Genomic DNA, 16,662 nt, shown 5'->3' with positions numbered 1-16,662 from the left:
AGTTTAATCTCTCTCTCTGCTTCCAGACTGCCGTGTCCTGAGCTGCTTTCCTCCATGATGCTCTTCTGCCCCAGTGTTCTACCCCACTTCTGGCCCAGAACAAATGAGTTAGCCATCTATGGACGGAAACCTCTGAAACTGTGAACCAAATACATTTTTCCTCTCTTAAAATTGTTCTTCTCAGGTCTTTTGGTCACAGCAACAACAACAACAACAACAACAACAACAAAACCTGAGTAGACAATGGTTAAGTGGGCATCACCATCGTCTTGTGTCAAACACATTTGGAAAACTCTTTTGGATGCCAGACATTGTCCATTTTATATTGTGAAGAACTTGTTTTATTTTCTCACTTTAAAGAATTTCATGCTTTGTTCCAACACATGGTTAAGTTGCTTGGGATCTCTTTGCTCCTTCTGAGGATTTTTTTAGGCTTTCTTGGACAGTTCTAGGATAGCTTTTACTCTAGGATTAATTTATCTCAACCTGCAGGCTCTTTTCTATGTATGGACCATTTCCATGACACAGTCTATCCCTAGGGTTTCTCTATCTGGCCAAAGTTTTCTGTGGGAGTTTTTATGCACTGGTTCACCTACTCATGTTCAGATGAATACCCAGTTAAAGACTGGAAAATTTTTCTCTTCATCATTCAGGTTCTGGTTCAGACTAAAGTCAAGCTTCCAGAACCTCAGAAGAGGCTCGCTCTGACCCTTACCACATGGATCAGCAGAAAATAAGAAAGCTGATATCCAAATATTTCCCCCAATTTACTAACAATTAAACAAGGACCAATTTCCAGTTGGAGGGGCTTCTAATTGGAAACCAACCAACAGAATCAGGGAACACACTTAAATATACATCCCACTGTGTGATCCCCTCCCCTCTGATACCTGTTAAATACAACTATTATCATGCTTATTCGATCAGGAATGCTCTAAGACTTACTTAGTTTGTATATAGGAAATGTGATAGGATGGAAGACTAAAAAGAGTTGCATCGGTATTTTTCTCATTTTATGACTTCTAAGCAACATGAGTGGAGTGTATACTTGTAAAAGAAATCATGTCTTTAACAAAGAAGGTGAGAATGCTTCTCTTCCTGCTGCAGATTCTGGGCCACCCCTCACCCCCCACCCTATGCCGGTATCTTCCTCCAACCCCAAGAGGTTCTGTTAGTAGAGATTGCTATATTTCATGTTGCAAAGTGTGTTAGATGCTTGGGTACCCATGACCAAGGATGAGATGTGCTTTCTAAGATGTATGATATGCAGCTGTCAATGGGACACTGAACATATTGACTACTTAACAGAGAAGCTGAAAATCGCTGGACAGTAAGAAGTGACCTGAGGATACATGAGTAAAAGAATTCTAGAACTTAGAGTCCAGGGAAAACTAGGTTAAAGAGCAAGAGGAAAAACTGAATAGATTTGAGAATTTAATGCATATCTCTGAATTAGGGTAAAAAGTGACAGAAGGTTACTAGATATGAGAGAGAAGTATGTGAATTATATAATCTAGTTTCTTGCCGCAGTCTGGCTGGGCACAAATCACGAGCCACTGAAGCAGGAACAAACTTTATTTTTGAACTGCAAGAAAAGACCTCACACATGCTCCTGGGGAATTCTCCTGAATCCCATGAGGCTCGTCCAGGAACCCCCAGCAGGAAATATCTCTCCCGGAAATCCCGCCTCCTGCACTTCCCCAACCAATGGGAACTCTCGGGGAATCCCAGGAAATCCCTATGAGAACTCCAAAATAGTGCGAGAACTCAAGGCAGAGGCGGATAGTAATGCCTCACCTGTCAATCAATACTGTTGGCAAAATGCCAGGGGCCATACAGACTTGGCCATGGCTCTCAGCAGTTTCTAATTCTGAAATCTTTGACCTGAGCTCTCTTTAAAATCATTTTTGCTCTTTTCAGCCCTGTTGGGAGCTATGTTTTAACACATGACACAGGTTACTGTGTAATTGTAATCATCTATGTGCATTTAAATGCTGCTCAGACTTTTATACTTCTGTTTTTATAACTATTATATCTAGCTTCCACCTATTAATATGATCTCATTGTTTCAACCAATGAACAATTTCAAGTCTAGAAAGTTAACTTTTGAGCAGAGCTATATCAATGCAATGCCAAAGTAAGAAGAGGTGGCACAATATACCTCTTTACTACAAAAAAAAATTAAAAGAAGAAGGGAGAATAAGGAGGAATCAAGGGATTACAGGGATGGGGAGGAAGAAAGGGAGACAAAGAGGGAGGAGACCAAGAGAAAGTAAAAGCTAATATGAAATTTAAAATATACAGGTAAAATTTTATGATAGCCATTCCTAACACTTGGCTTACAACCCCAAATTATAGATTTTATATGACAGTCTCTGACATTTCAAGGCAAGGTTTTAAACTTTTTTCCAGTAAAGTGCTTGCTGTTATTAAAATGTAACTATTTGTTAGCTAATTAATTATGCACATTCACTTGTGCTTGGAATAAATGGCACAATAACTCTAGCTAGGGATAGTTTACATTTATGTTAGAGTTAGCAGCATTTAAAAAGTGAATTTTACCAAATAACTTTCAGTGAAGTCTTTGCTGGAGTGAAGCAGAGGCTTCCAACAAGATTCAAGCTTGGCCTTTATGACTAGCTGTCAGTGTGTGAGTGGATAAATACATATATATATATACATATATATATATATATATATATATATATGTATATATATATATATATATATATATTTAATTTTTATTTCTTGACCCAAAGCTTGCTTCCAGAGGCACTGTCTTAGTTCTGGTCTTTCATCATAGGATTTCTTCATGTGCCATATCATGGAAACAAAAGGTTATTTCCCAGAAAACAGAACATTTGGAACAGTCAAGTTGGGGTAAGGTTGGGGTGTCTCCTTTTTCAAGTCAACTCCCTCAAAAGCCTATCTTTTTAGGTACTTAGGTCTCCACTAACAATCAAAACACTTTCATTTTCAGTGACATTTGGTAACCATGACAGTGATTTCTGTTGCTGTGCGATCTACAGGCCAACACTTACCTGCTAGGCCTGAAAGTGTTTGGAGAAATGAGGAAAGCTGTGTTGCTAAAATGAGAACAAAGAACTTGCCGAGCTCTCTCTAAGTGTTCTTTGCCCAGCGCATCCTGCTGTTTCCCTGCATTGCTCTCTTGCTACTCTGGGGCTGAATTCTATTTCATTCTGAGAAAAATCACATATTAGGGATAAATGGAAATGAAAGATCACTCCTCAAGGATGGACAGGTTTACCAAAAACTCGTCTCTGACATTTCCACCTCCACAAACGACTACAAAGTGATGTTGGAATCTTTGTAATAAATCCTTCCATCATTACTACTTACAAATAGATAAATGTTGACAATCAGCCTGAGGCAAAAATCAAGAATTATGTGACACTATTCTGTCTTAGTCTCTGCAGATGCTCTGGTGTCAGAGGCAATTCTTTCATGTGCCTGCATAGGGGCCATCCTCTGGCCTCCAGTGGAGGTATTGCAGATGCCTGCTACCTTAGACAATACCCCTCCCATGGTTCCCTCAGATGCCTCAGAGTTCAATCCAATGGGAGCTTCAAAGAGCAGAGTCAAGAATCTTAGGTCCACTTTTAATATTTACTGAGCCCACTCTGGATGCTGTACAGTGCCTTTCAGGGTTGTAGAACTGAGTGGCACACTTTTTGCACAGTCTCTTCCAAGGAGATGACCAAAGAGAGTGCCTATGAAAATCAGTTTTCCTCCTTTTCAACTCTTGTTACTGTTTTAATTCATCAATGGGAAATAGGATGGAGATGAGCAAGGAGAGTCTATATGAAAACCAGTTTTTGTCTTCTTCAACCTTTGTTCTGCTTAATTTTCTTTTAAATTCATCAATGGGAAATAGGATGGGTTTTTAAGGAGTTTCCAGAAAAAAACTAGACCCCATTTTTCTCACTGTGAGGTCTCACAGGCAGCATTTGATTCAGCTATCCATCCAAGAACACAGTCTGTACTCCACAGTTCTGGAATATAGAGCAGCTGGTTTGTGTAACAGAGGCTGTGTACCAGAGTATCAGGTCAAGGGATGGGTAAGGAACAATCTCAGGGAAGAGGTAGAATTGATTGTAACTGAATATCTCATGTTTTATATTGTAATAGACCATTAAGTGCAATTGAAAACAATGAAACTGGGAAGTTTCCAATGGAAGGAAATAACATTAGGATTGGATTTATTATTTTATGGGATTGATCATTTGTTTAAATATAACCAGAAAATTAATTGGAAATAAGGAACACAGAAAAAAAGGTTTGGACCTGTTATTTTATGGGATTAAAAATTTGTTTAGAAATATCTTAAAAATTGGAAATTGGAAATATGGGCTTCATAATTCTCAATTATAATAGTTCAGTGAAATAAATCAACAAGCTACAAAAATCTGAAATATCAGAATGTGGTCAAATGAAATGTCAGAGGATAATGGCTACTAGATTTAAACAAAGAATATTAAATTGGACAATGAATTGCCAACCGCCACATACCCTTATCTGGAAACAACCACTTCCAGAGACCTGTGGTGTTACGGCTAGACACTAGGTGTCCCACCAAAATTCTTACATTGTGTGAGACAATGCAAGAAAGTTGGAGGTGAAACGATGGGGTTATGAGTGTTTTAACATAATCAGTGCATTAATCCCTTGATAGTGCATAACTGGATGGTGACCAGAGGCAGGTAGGGTGTGGCTAGAACACATGGATCCCTGGGGGCATGCCTTTGGGTATATATTTTGTTCTTGTTGAGCAGAGCTCCTCTCTGCATCTTGGTGCCATGTCCCCAGCTGTTTTCCTTTACCACACCATTCCACCCTGATGTTCTGCCTCTTCTCCAGCCCCAAGGAATAGAGTTGGCCATCTGTGGACTGAGACCTCTGAAATCATAAGCCCCCCCAAATAAATGTTTTCTCTTCTAATTTCTCTTGTCAGGACTTTTTTTTCACAGCAATGAAAAAGCTGACTAAAACATGGATTCTGTTTCTTTTCTACCTTCTGAATCTCATGAAGTTCTTCTATTATTTGCAAACTCTAATATGAAAGAAAAAGAATTCTGAGAACTATAATTCTCAGCTTCTTCCTAGTGTTATCTCTGCTTTATCCCTAGGGAGAATATTTCTATTCAGGGAATTAAGATCAAAGAACACAGTGGCAGTTCATTAGATATAACAGAGAAATGAATCATGTCTGTCCATTGGATTCTAGACTTACAAACTCCAGCTAAAGAAGAATCAAAGAATATTTGGTATCTGAAATCCAGAACTGACCTTCTCCCTGTAGGGTACAACCTAATGCCTGCCAAAGGGTTCTGAGACTTCAAACGCCCTTCCCACCATTCTATTAAGCCAATGGCCATTCCACCATAGGCAGGGGATGGGTTCTGTGGAAAGAATCATAAATTACATAGGCACAGGCTTATTATTAAACTCTATTTGCTTGGAAATTATTTCCTTGTTCAGAAGAAATACTGCGGAAAATTTACTGACAGTGAGTAAAACAATCTCCAAAATCATGAATGGTGTTTTGGCAGTGTTCATTGTTGGCAGTGAAAGCAAATCCCTCTCCATAATAAGCATCTATTCCAAAAAGAACAAATTGTTTCCTCTTCCATGATGGAAGTGGTCCAATGTAATCAAATTGTCACCAGGTGGCTGGCTTGTTCACTTGGGAAGCATGAACATATTGGCGGCTCAGTATCCCTTTTAGTTGTTGACATGTTGGGAACTCACCAATGGCACGTCCATAGCAGCCACATGGGTGATTCCATGTTGGTGAGTCCATGAATAACTTCCATGTTTGCTTCCATGGCCACTTATTTGGAAGCTCTTTCTACAATGAGTTGAATATCTGGACAAGTGAGTGTAGAATAGGTCAACTTTTCCATGTGATGACAAAAAGCCTCATCTCCAATGGCTGTAGTTTAGTTGACAATTATACAGATAAAAATGTCCTCACATTTTGTGCTCTTATCATAAGGTTCATCAAGTCTGCCCCAGGTTTCTTTGTAGCCAATTTTCCAATATTTTTACCTCTAAATATCTCATCTCCGAGACAAATCATTAGTTATTGCTCACAAATCAGTATATATCTGTCTTTATGTACTTCTCTTCTAGGCATGGAAAAACAACAACAATGTATGAACGTACTTCTGCAAATTCCACCCATTGGAAAAATTTGCCTCACTTTTGTTCTGCATCATTACTAAGTAAGGACAGAAAACTATAGTTATATTCTTTTAGATATCCCCAGATATGATGATAAATTTTGTCAACTTTGTGGGGCGGTGGAATGCCAGATATCTGATTAGACATTATTTTTTAGTTTTTCTGTGATAAAGATGTTTCCAAAAGAGATTAGCATTTGAATTGCCAGTAGAATAAGGCAGATTGTTTTTCTCGATAAGGGTGGGCATTATCCAGTCTACTGAGAGCATGAATAGAATAAAAAGTTGGAGGAAGGTTGATTTTCTCTCCTTAGCTGACACCTGAACTGTGACAGAGACCTTCTTGGTGATCCTGGTTCTCCATTCTTTGGATTCTGACTAAAATTTATATCCCAGGCTTTCCTGGTTCTCAAGCTTGCAAAAAGTAAATTGTGGGACTTTTCAGCCTCATAATTGTGAGTCAAGAAGTAACGTGTTAAAAAAGATGTGGAGAAAGGGGAACATTTATACATGGTTGGTAGAAGTATAAATTAGCATTTCCATTTCAGACAACAGTATGAAGATTCATTAAAAAACTAAAAATAGAATTATTTTATGACCTAAAAATCCCACTACTGGGTATATGAACAAAGGAATTGAAATTAGTATGTGAAAGAGATATCTGTACTCCCACGTTCACTGCAGTACTATTTACAACAGCCAAGTTCTGAAATTAACTTAGGTCTTCACCAACACATAAATGGATAAAGAGAATGTGGTAATTATGCACAATGCAAACCTCTTCAGCCATACAAAAGGAGGAAATACTGTCATTTTTGCCAACAAAGATAAATCTGGAAGAGATTATAATAAGTAAAATATGTCAGGAACAAAAAGAAAAATACTGTATTATCTCACATCTGGAATGTAAAAAAGTCCAACTCATGGAAATACAGGGAAGAATGAGTTACCAGACTCTAAACTAGTGGTGGGTGGGGAAAGCAGAGCAAAACTTTCAGTTAGGTAACAGGAGTAAGTTCTAGTGATCTGTTGCACAGCATGGTGATTAGAGTTAATAATGTGTATTTCAAACTTAATAAAAGAATATATTTTACATGGTGTTACCACAAAGGAAAAATTAGTATGGGAGGTGACAGACACACTGATTAGCATGATTGGATCACTCCAGGATGTATACATGTATCAAAATATTAAGCTTTACTCTATCAATATGTATACATATTATTTAAAAATTAATATTATTTAATATTATTAATATTATTTAATATTATTAATATTAATATTATTTAATATTATTATTAATATTATTATTAATATTATTTAAAAATTAAATTGAAAATGAGCCACTTGTGTATGTAAATTAATAGCATTTTCAGTACTGACTCAAGCTTAATATCATATATACTTCTGTTTGATGATGGCATGGTACTGGAAATATCAGTCAGATAATACCAAGATCAAGATAATCAGCTCAAATCAAGTGATATTTTGATGGCCCCAGTCAAATTTTATCTCTCCAGTAACAGTGTATACAAAGCCAGAAGCTACTTGGTTGCTGCTACTCTTTATAAGTAATGACCAGTTATCTTTAAAATGTGGGATGGCTTGCTTCAAAATTATAAAATATGCTATAGTTTTGTTAAAGTGGGCCTTTCTCATAAAATAAACTCACTGCCACAGGCACTTCAAATACCACTAAATCTCCCTGTTTCTATGGCTCAGTTACAGTGTGACTTGCTCTGGAATTGCAGAACCTTCTATAATTCTGGGTCCAGGCAAGACATTCAGCTCCAGGGTTACTTGGTAAATGTGTGGCAGTAACATTCCTCGTGGTATTATGTGTTGCCTCTAGACTCCAAGGAGTCCCAAATACTTCATGCTATTTTCTTGTGGTCTACGATGACATCATGCTTTGTATTCTTATCATGTCCAATCATTATTTTTCTTAGATGACTATGAATCTGTTGCACAAGAGAATATGTCTGATCTGTACTTTTCCACACTCCTGAAACACTAAGCACTTAAAAATGTTTGTGGATTTTAATTGAATGAATAGCCTGTTAAATATGATTTATTTGTAATATACATATTTTTTTAAAAAGTTTCCTTTAGTTCCTTGACATGAAATGTTTACATAAAATATTTTCTAAAATATCTCCAATATATATCAATTAACTCTCTATTGCCGCAGTCTGGCTGGGCACAAATCAGGAGCCACTCAAGCAGGAAAACTTTATTTCTGAATTCTACCAGCGCACTCCACACACGCTTCCCGGGAACTCTCCTGAATGCCACCCACGCGGCTCCTCCAGGAACCACCAACCAGAAATCCCACCACCAGAACTTTTTCAACCAACTTGAACTCTTCAGGAATCCCCTCGAGAGCTCAACCAGAACTCAATGGGAACTCTGCGAGAACTCAAAATTTATCATCTTAATGGCTCACTGGCGTCACCTCTCAACCACTACTTCTGGCAAAAATGCCATGCGTCATCCCGACTCAGCTGTGGCTCTCAACACTCTATGGTCTCTAAATCTCTGTGATTTCATAGTATTGGCATAAAGGAGGTAAAAACAAAATGTTGTTTCCTTATTTGTGCTTGCTGTTGAGTTTTCCAAATAATTAAGCAAATATAGGAATACACAGAGAATCACGGAATGTGTAAGACATAATTCCATCAGATCCCATGACACTTTTTTCTTCAGTACTGGGGATGAAACATAGACTTGCTAGGTAAGTCTGATATCACTGATCTATAGCCCCACTCAATTCAATATATGTTTAGCCAACTTAGAAATGAAGGGGAAAAACTCCTTTGGAGTCTTTGGAAATTTCTCAAGTGGTTGAGTTTGGTGGCATGTCAAGTGGCTGGGTGTGGTGACACATGCCTATAATCCCAGCAACTCAGGAGGCTGAGTCAGGAAGATTGTGAGTTCAAAGCCAGCCTCAGCACGTTAGTGAGGCACTTAGCAACTCACTGAGATCCTGTTTCTAAATGAAATATAAAAAGGCCTGGGGATGTGGCTCAGTGGTTAAGTGCACCTGGGTTTAATCCCTAGTACCAAAAAATAAAAATAAATAGAAATTTCTCAAGCTTCCAAAATCTGAGTGATACACTTCTATTTTTTCTAATCTTAATTCTGTTTTTGATATGTATAGGCAGCAATGCCCTTTCCAAAAGATCTAATTTATATCCATGTAGTACTTGTTAGTAGGCTTTGGTGTACTAATTTTTATGGCTTCAATAATGTACACAATTCTTTAAAGCACTAAAGTAGGAAAAAAGAACTATACTTCTAAAAATCCTAAATATAATAGTGACCAAAAATATACCAGAATTTTTATGACATTTTGATATATATGCCAATGAAAGTGGTCATGCTTCTCTAAATATTTAGTTTTTACTTATAAAGTGATGGATGTGGCCTTCATTCATAGAAATCTACCTTGTAAGCATTAATATGAGATCTTCTTTTAATGTCACAAAGATTGAAACTTGGTAATAATATTGGCTTAAACATGTTTTGTTAATCTATTTGAATTATATTTGACATAAGGATAGATTTTTAAAGTATATTATTATGCAATGTTTTAAAAAGATAATCTGCCTACCTATCACAATCAGGTTTACTATATTAAAACACAACAGGCAGTGTGCAGTGTGCTAAGACAGAGTGTTTCCTAACAGGTGAAGAGTCCTGCTTACATGAAGTGGCCTTCATAGAGATCAGGAAGATGTTGGTGGCTTTAAAATGTACAGCAGGAAAATTTCATCATTCATTACATATTTAATAGTTTTCATACTCCTAAACTTAGCAACATTTATAATATTAAGCACTATCATTATTAACAAATAGGACTTTGATATTGAAGTAAATAAAAACTAGCAGAATATAGAAACTACTAATTGCATAACTAGAATTTCAAAAAACATTATCATTTATAAATATAATAGATTTGGACTTTTTGAGCTGTTCAAATTTACACAGGGCAAGTTAACTAAGATTTTGACCCATATCTTTTTCCTTCTTATTTATTGACTGTATCATTTGATTAGTAGATTCTAGAAGTATTTCAAAGTCAAATTTGAATTTCAATTAGAAATAAAATATATTTTTCCTCAGAAACACTGAGATATATCAACATTTGAATGATAGTTTGTTATCTGTTTCATCATTTTCTTGCGCACATAAGCTCCATCCCACAGACTTGAATATCCCATATTTCACTGTACAGTCTAAAGGTTACTGTACGCTCTAAAAGCCAAGCACAGCAAATTTGGAGTTTAGACAAATTTGAGTTTAAAATCTGACTTTTAATCCAATTTTGTGTTTCATGAAAATTACTCCTATTTTAACAATGAAAATATGAGGCCCATAGAAACAGAATATTCTGCCAGTCATCACATAGCTTTTAAAAAAAGAATTTGCATATAAAGCAAATTAGTAGAATATTCACCACATAAACATTACTAAGAAATTTAGCTCTCATTCTATTCTTTACTAAGCATTTTTAACTCACATTCACATGTTTAAGAATTTCTCACAATTATTAACATCAAAGCAAAAAAAATATAATCCATCATAATATGTCTTCCATTTTCCAAGCCTATTGTATTAAATATAGCATCCCTTAAACGTGTTGTACTGAAACATGACAAAATGAAAGCAAGAGGAATGAAAAGGGAAAATAAGTGAGTTCCGTTTGATCTGGGGGCAGGAGTGGCCCAATGCAAGGAAGTGCATTTTCCATGGGAGAGAAAGAGGTGCCCCCACTGGTTTGACATGGTGAAGATTGTGAGACCTGCATGTTAATCCTTTTATTAGCACCAGAGTAGATTAACCACTTCTTTTTTATGAGAAGTCTCTCTGTGTTCAGGCCAATCACGCAACTCCAAGAATTCCACAGTCAGATGAAACATTCAGTATCTACATTAAATACCCAATTTCCACCATCATAGTTTGGTTACTTCCCTTGAATGGGATCCATGATAGATGTTTTCATGCAACCAACTACTTTACAGAAGAAACTTCCCTTATGCATGCAAATTCAAGTAATTATTCTCCCTGTTGTGTACACTTATTACTACATGATGTTTATTTAAAAGGTATAGCTTCACCAAGGAAGTCTGCATCTCTATCTTTTAATTAAGGGCAAGTAACATTTTCCCCAGTTGATAGAAGAGGTATGTGAGGCTTAGAACTATTAAGTGCTTTTTAGAAAAAGTGAGTGATGGATCAAAACATAACATCTGGTATAAAAATACCTTTAATGTGTTAGAGTCTATAAACAAGTCTGGATGGCTCCTGGCATTTTGCCAGAGGGAGTGGTTTGTGAAGTAACGCCAGCAAGCCATTAAGTGTGGAGATTCCTTATTGGTTGACTGCTGTATCTAGTTTATGTTAATTAAGATAAGCTATGTGGAATGTATATATATCCCTCCTGTCCTACAATAAACGGCTCCCACTCCTGCTGAATCAATCTACACAAGCTCCTCGTCACACCCCCCCCCTTATCTTGCTGCAGCCGGACTGCGGCATTAATGTGATCCATTTTAAAGAGGATCAAATTCGACTTTATTGTATAAAACTTTTAAAAACCCAAGCATAATGATGCAAATTATATCATTTTAATCACTGTTTTTCTAATAATAAAAAGCATAAAAGAAAAGCTAACCAAATTTTATTCAATTCCCGGTTAATACTTGTTTGTACATAAATTGCTACATATACACTTAGTTAACCTTTTATTATTATGCTAGAAATTGCTCTAGACATACAGTTAAATATACATTATATTTTATAACCCTATTGTGAAAATTGGCAGCCTTCTGTCTTGATTCTCTTTTTCCCCAACCTGGATTAAGCTTATCCCCTGAAGTGTTCAAATGAAGTTTTTCCAACTCATGATCACTACCCTTTAATTCTGGTGATTGGTCTTTACTAATTTGATAAGAAAATAACCCAAAGTAGCAGCATTTCTCAACAAGTTTTAGGAAAAATTAATTTCATACTATGTTGGTGTGTTAAACCAACACAGAAACACACACGCACACATAGTTGGTGTTTAAATAAGTTTGAAGGAAAAGGGGAAGTATTAGAGAATAATAATGGCTAAAAATATTGTTGTATTTTGTGTATGTGTGAATTTGTAACAACAAATCTCACCCTTATGCATAATTATAATGTATTAATAAAAATATGGAAAAAAAGGTTTGAGAAAAGTTAAAATAGTTAAAGTTTTTTCCTAAAGTTAAAATAACTTTAAGAAAATTTCCCTTCCCCATATCATGAAGTTCAGTTCCTACATTGTTTGCCAGATTTTCTATGGAGTTACCTTTCGTTTTTGGATGTACTGTTGGCTTGAAATTGTGCATGCAGTTGAGACACCATACACACTCCGTTTCCCATTCAACCTTTGCCATGGTCATGTGGTATGGTTTTTACCCATCATGTGTTCTGAGAGCTAAGATTCTGCTTCAGGGATCTTTATTCTATCCATCTCATTTCCCTTGTACTTACCACATTGCCTTAATTATGCTGACCTAATTATAAAGAGAGCCTGGCCTTCCACTTAACCACTGCTTGGCAATAGCTGACCACTTTGCTTTCCAGTCAAAGTTTAGAATAGTCATACCAATTCTTACAAATACTCAAATGCACAGACATACAGATCTGGGAGAATTTTGAGTGGGTTTATATTGACTTAATGAAAAAATTGAGAACTGCCATCTTTGAAATATTGTCTCTAATCTAAGATTATGATATATTTTCCATTTATTTAGTTCTTATTTAAATTATCTCAACTTGTTTTATAATTTTGTTTAAAAAGGCATTACACAATTTTAGACATACAGTTAAATATAAATTATATTTTATAACCCTATTGTGAAAATTCCTGGTCATCCAATATACATAATGCTATGGTTATTATAAACTTGTACAACTTTAACTTCTCAATTTGATAATAGTAGATATTCAAGTCTAGCCTCCAAAACCATGTTATAGTAGCTCAAACTCACTAAGGTGTTATCATATATACTATCTATAATTTTATATATAATTATTTGTTATAAGTACATATGATAAAGAGTACTTGTAGTCAATGAATACCTAAAAACATAATTTTTTCCCTTTGTCTTTTTCATATTTTGGCCAATGAGGTCTGCATAGAATCCTCCTCAAAATCCTAAAATGACAATTCACTGAATGTTTTCCTGAGCTCTGAATAAATACTGAATCAACTTCTACAGAAAATTTTGTAATCCAAGGGACTTAGTGTTCTCATCCCTGATAAACTAAATTGAAGAAATCTATTGGAGAAGATCAAAATGCCTTTAAATAAGGGTCAGCAGCAAGAATAAATAAATAGATGAGATGAACGAATTTAAGTGACTCAAGTAGGAGCTAAGCCAACAGAAAATGGAGCAGTTTAGACTTTGACCAGGGATTTAGCACCTGGGTTTACAAAGCCATGCTAGAGGTCAAGGTTTAACAGTGCACTGTGATGAGTTTGAAAGCCCTTCTACATATGGAAAGCCTGGCAGGTGTTTCACTTTGAGGGAAGAAAAAAAGGACATGTGACACTGAGACTCAATTCAATTGAGTACAATATTTTTTAAAACAACAGAAACAATAGGATGTATTCTCTACAGAGTGCACTATGGACATCTTATAGTATATTGAAAGATATTGCTTCAATAAGTTGTGACTTCTTCAATGAATTGTGCCCTTAATTAGTGTCAATTCAAAAGCTCATTAAGAGACCAGTAATTTTGAAATTATTTTAAAGCAGTCCTAAGAATTCTACCATCATGACAGGTTAAACTATATAGACAATAATAAATTTTGAATATTAATTATCAGATTAATTACTAGGAAGATTATTTTCATGCAAAAGGTTACCCATTTTTTGTCCTACCTTCTATTTATTTTTGAACCAAGCTCTGATCATCTTTTGTAGTATTTGTTTTTAGCTAATACAGGAAAACATAAAAGTGTATATATTAATATGAAAACATGTGATTGTCATTTTATAAATCAGTATATCTCATATTTATGCTAATATCTATTATCCTCTCTACCTTTATGATACACGTTTTTATACTTTTGGATGTATTATAGCCAGTCATACTTGTATTTTATGTTTTGTTACACTTTCTCAAATTCTTATGTTAATAGGTACAATTTAATTCTAAGCTAAATGAAAAAAAAAAGATAAGTGCAATCAAATGTAGCAAAAATGTTACTTTTTATAACAAATAAATAATTAAAATTACTAAGGATATTGATTCTGCCTATAAAAATAAGTTGTATTGCTTAAAATTCTGCCATATTTTATTGAGATGCCCTCTCATTGTTTAATTTTTTTCTGATTTTAATTTTTGTAATAACCCCATTTTTTAACATCTTTGTACCTATAGATACAAAAAATATTAACTCTTTAATAATTTGATAAATTAAAATTGCAATTTTGTTAAAAATCTTTCAAGTTTCCATTTATAATTGGGTTAACATATAGTTTTAGTATCACAGAGATATGCAGACTAAGCAAATAAGTCATCCTAGCCTCCTCCATTCTCAAAAGAAAGACATTACAGGACTTATAAAAGATTAAATTTGAATAAATGCATAAGTATGAGGAGTATGTGTGGAGAGAAAGCATATTGGCAATTTTTATAAAATTGAAAACAGATTGAAGCACATTGGTTAATTTGAAAGAATATATAATTCTCTAATTTCAGACTATGGTAAATAAAAGCTCAGAACACAGACAAGGATGTACCTACCCATCTTCAGGCATCTCACAAACCCTCTGTTGAGGATGCAGAGAGTCATAGTCCCGTTTTTTTTCTCAGAACTACAGCCCTTGTACAGAGAAACACCTATCTTAAATTCATGGAGTCTTTGACAGGAATCCAGAAACACTGCTATTTTTACTTCAGCAAAAGAGTGAGCCAACACAGCCATGTATTGGAAGCAAAGCCCCAAAGGATGATAAAACAGTTATTGAGAAGCAGGCAATCAAAATTGCAGATTTGAAAAGGCATGTGGAGTTCCTTGTGGCTGAGAATGAAAGTTTAAGGAAAGAAAATAAAGCACTAAAGGCTGAAAAATCCAGACTTCTAATAGGTCCAGTAGATAAGGAGCTGGATGTGGATGCTGCTTTTATAGAAAAGTCAGCATTATGGAGCTTGCCACTACATTCAGACACTGCTACAGCTTTTTCAACCTGGCAGAAATTTGCAGCAAATACTGGGAAAGCCAAGGATATTCCAGTACCCAATCTTCCTCCCTTGGATTTTCCATCTCCACAACTTCCACTTATGGAGCTGTCTGAGGATTTTCTGAAAGGACTTATGAATAATTGAAGTAGAAGGCTTTTGGAGAGATCAGAAGAAATACAGCAACACGGTTAATTCAGAAAAGAAGAAAAAATAAAAAAAGGAAAAACCACATACAAGGGTAATTCCAGATGTGCTTTACCATCTGGCTGATTGGCAGGAGCAGCATTGCCAGGATGTGGGAAACAGTCACTGTGAAATATATTGCATATCTGATCTACCCACTAGAACTAATGGTTCCCACCTGGCAGACAGTAAACTCTTGGAGGTTCACTTTCTCCCAATGCAAACCAAATGGGTACCTAGAATAATTTTCTCAAGCACCAATTATTTTTCTTCAGGGTTAAAATGTATAAAAGTGTGTTATGTATAATTAATCTATAATGCCATAAATGATATTGTAAAACCTAAATAATATGGTGGCCTGAGGGTCTGTCATGTATTTGAAACATGCTTTCTACCATGCATTGACTATATGCATTTTGTTATGCACATTTTGTTTGTTTAAGTAAGCTGTATAGGATACACACCTGTCTAGATGAAACTATAATACCCACATTTTGCACTAATAACATAATGCTGACCTCAAGACTATGAGGAGAAATATTTAAATTTCCATTTTATGAAGAAAGGAACCAAATTATTGGTTATGCTTTTTTAAAAAATTACCAGTTTACATAATTAATCAGGGTGCATTTTAAGTTCTAACTTTTTTTGTTATATAATGCATCACTTAAAAATACTAAGGAATGATCCTTTGTTTTTAATGATGCATAAGAGGAAGTAATGCTAGTTGGCAGTATTTGATTGTAAGAAATCAATAAAGTTTAATTGTGTTTTATAAAAAAAAAAAAAAAGAAACTGTGATTAGTCATAGCAACGTTTGGATGGAGTTTTCAGGTAAGAAGCAATATTCTTCACCAAAAATTCAATTTGTCTTAAATCATTCTGCATAGTTTGTACAATGCAAAAGGAATAATTATAAAGTTTTTTACCATCAACATAGTACTAATAGGGAATATTTCAATGAAACATAAAGAATTTCAAAAACAACTTGACCACGTTCTTTATGGAAAATTATTCTCACTTATTTCAACTAAATACTAATTTACTTT

At 35.2% G+C, this 16,662-nt stretch overlaps 1 pseudogene across 1 annotated transcript; it reads left to right on the top strand.

The window, feature by feature from the left end:
* Positions 1-1,634: 1,634 nt before the first annotated feature.
* On the top strand, positions 1,635-15,574 carry LOC308643518 (nuclear receptor-binding factor 2-like; annotated as a pseudogene). Its single transcript has 2 exons — positions 1,635-1,785; positions 14,965-15,574. The product of its transcript is annotated as a nuclear receptor-binding factor 2-like (transcript).
* The last annotated feature ends 1,088 nt before the right edge of the window (positions 15,575-16,662 follow it).

The sequence above is a fragment of the Spermophilus citellus genome, assembly GCF_964194105.1.
Source record: "Spermophilus citellus genome assembly, chromosome: 3".
NCBI lineage: Eukaryota > Metazoa > Chordata > Mammalia > Rodentia > Sciuridae > Spermophilus > Spermophilus citellus.
This window is presented reverse-complemented; position numbering and strand designations above follow the sequence as displayed.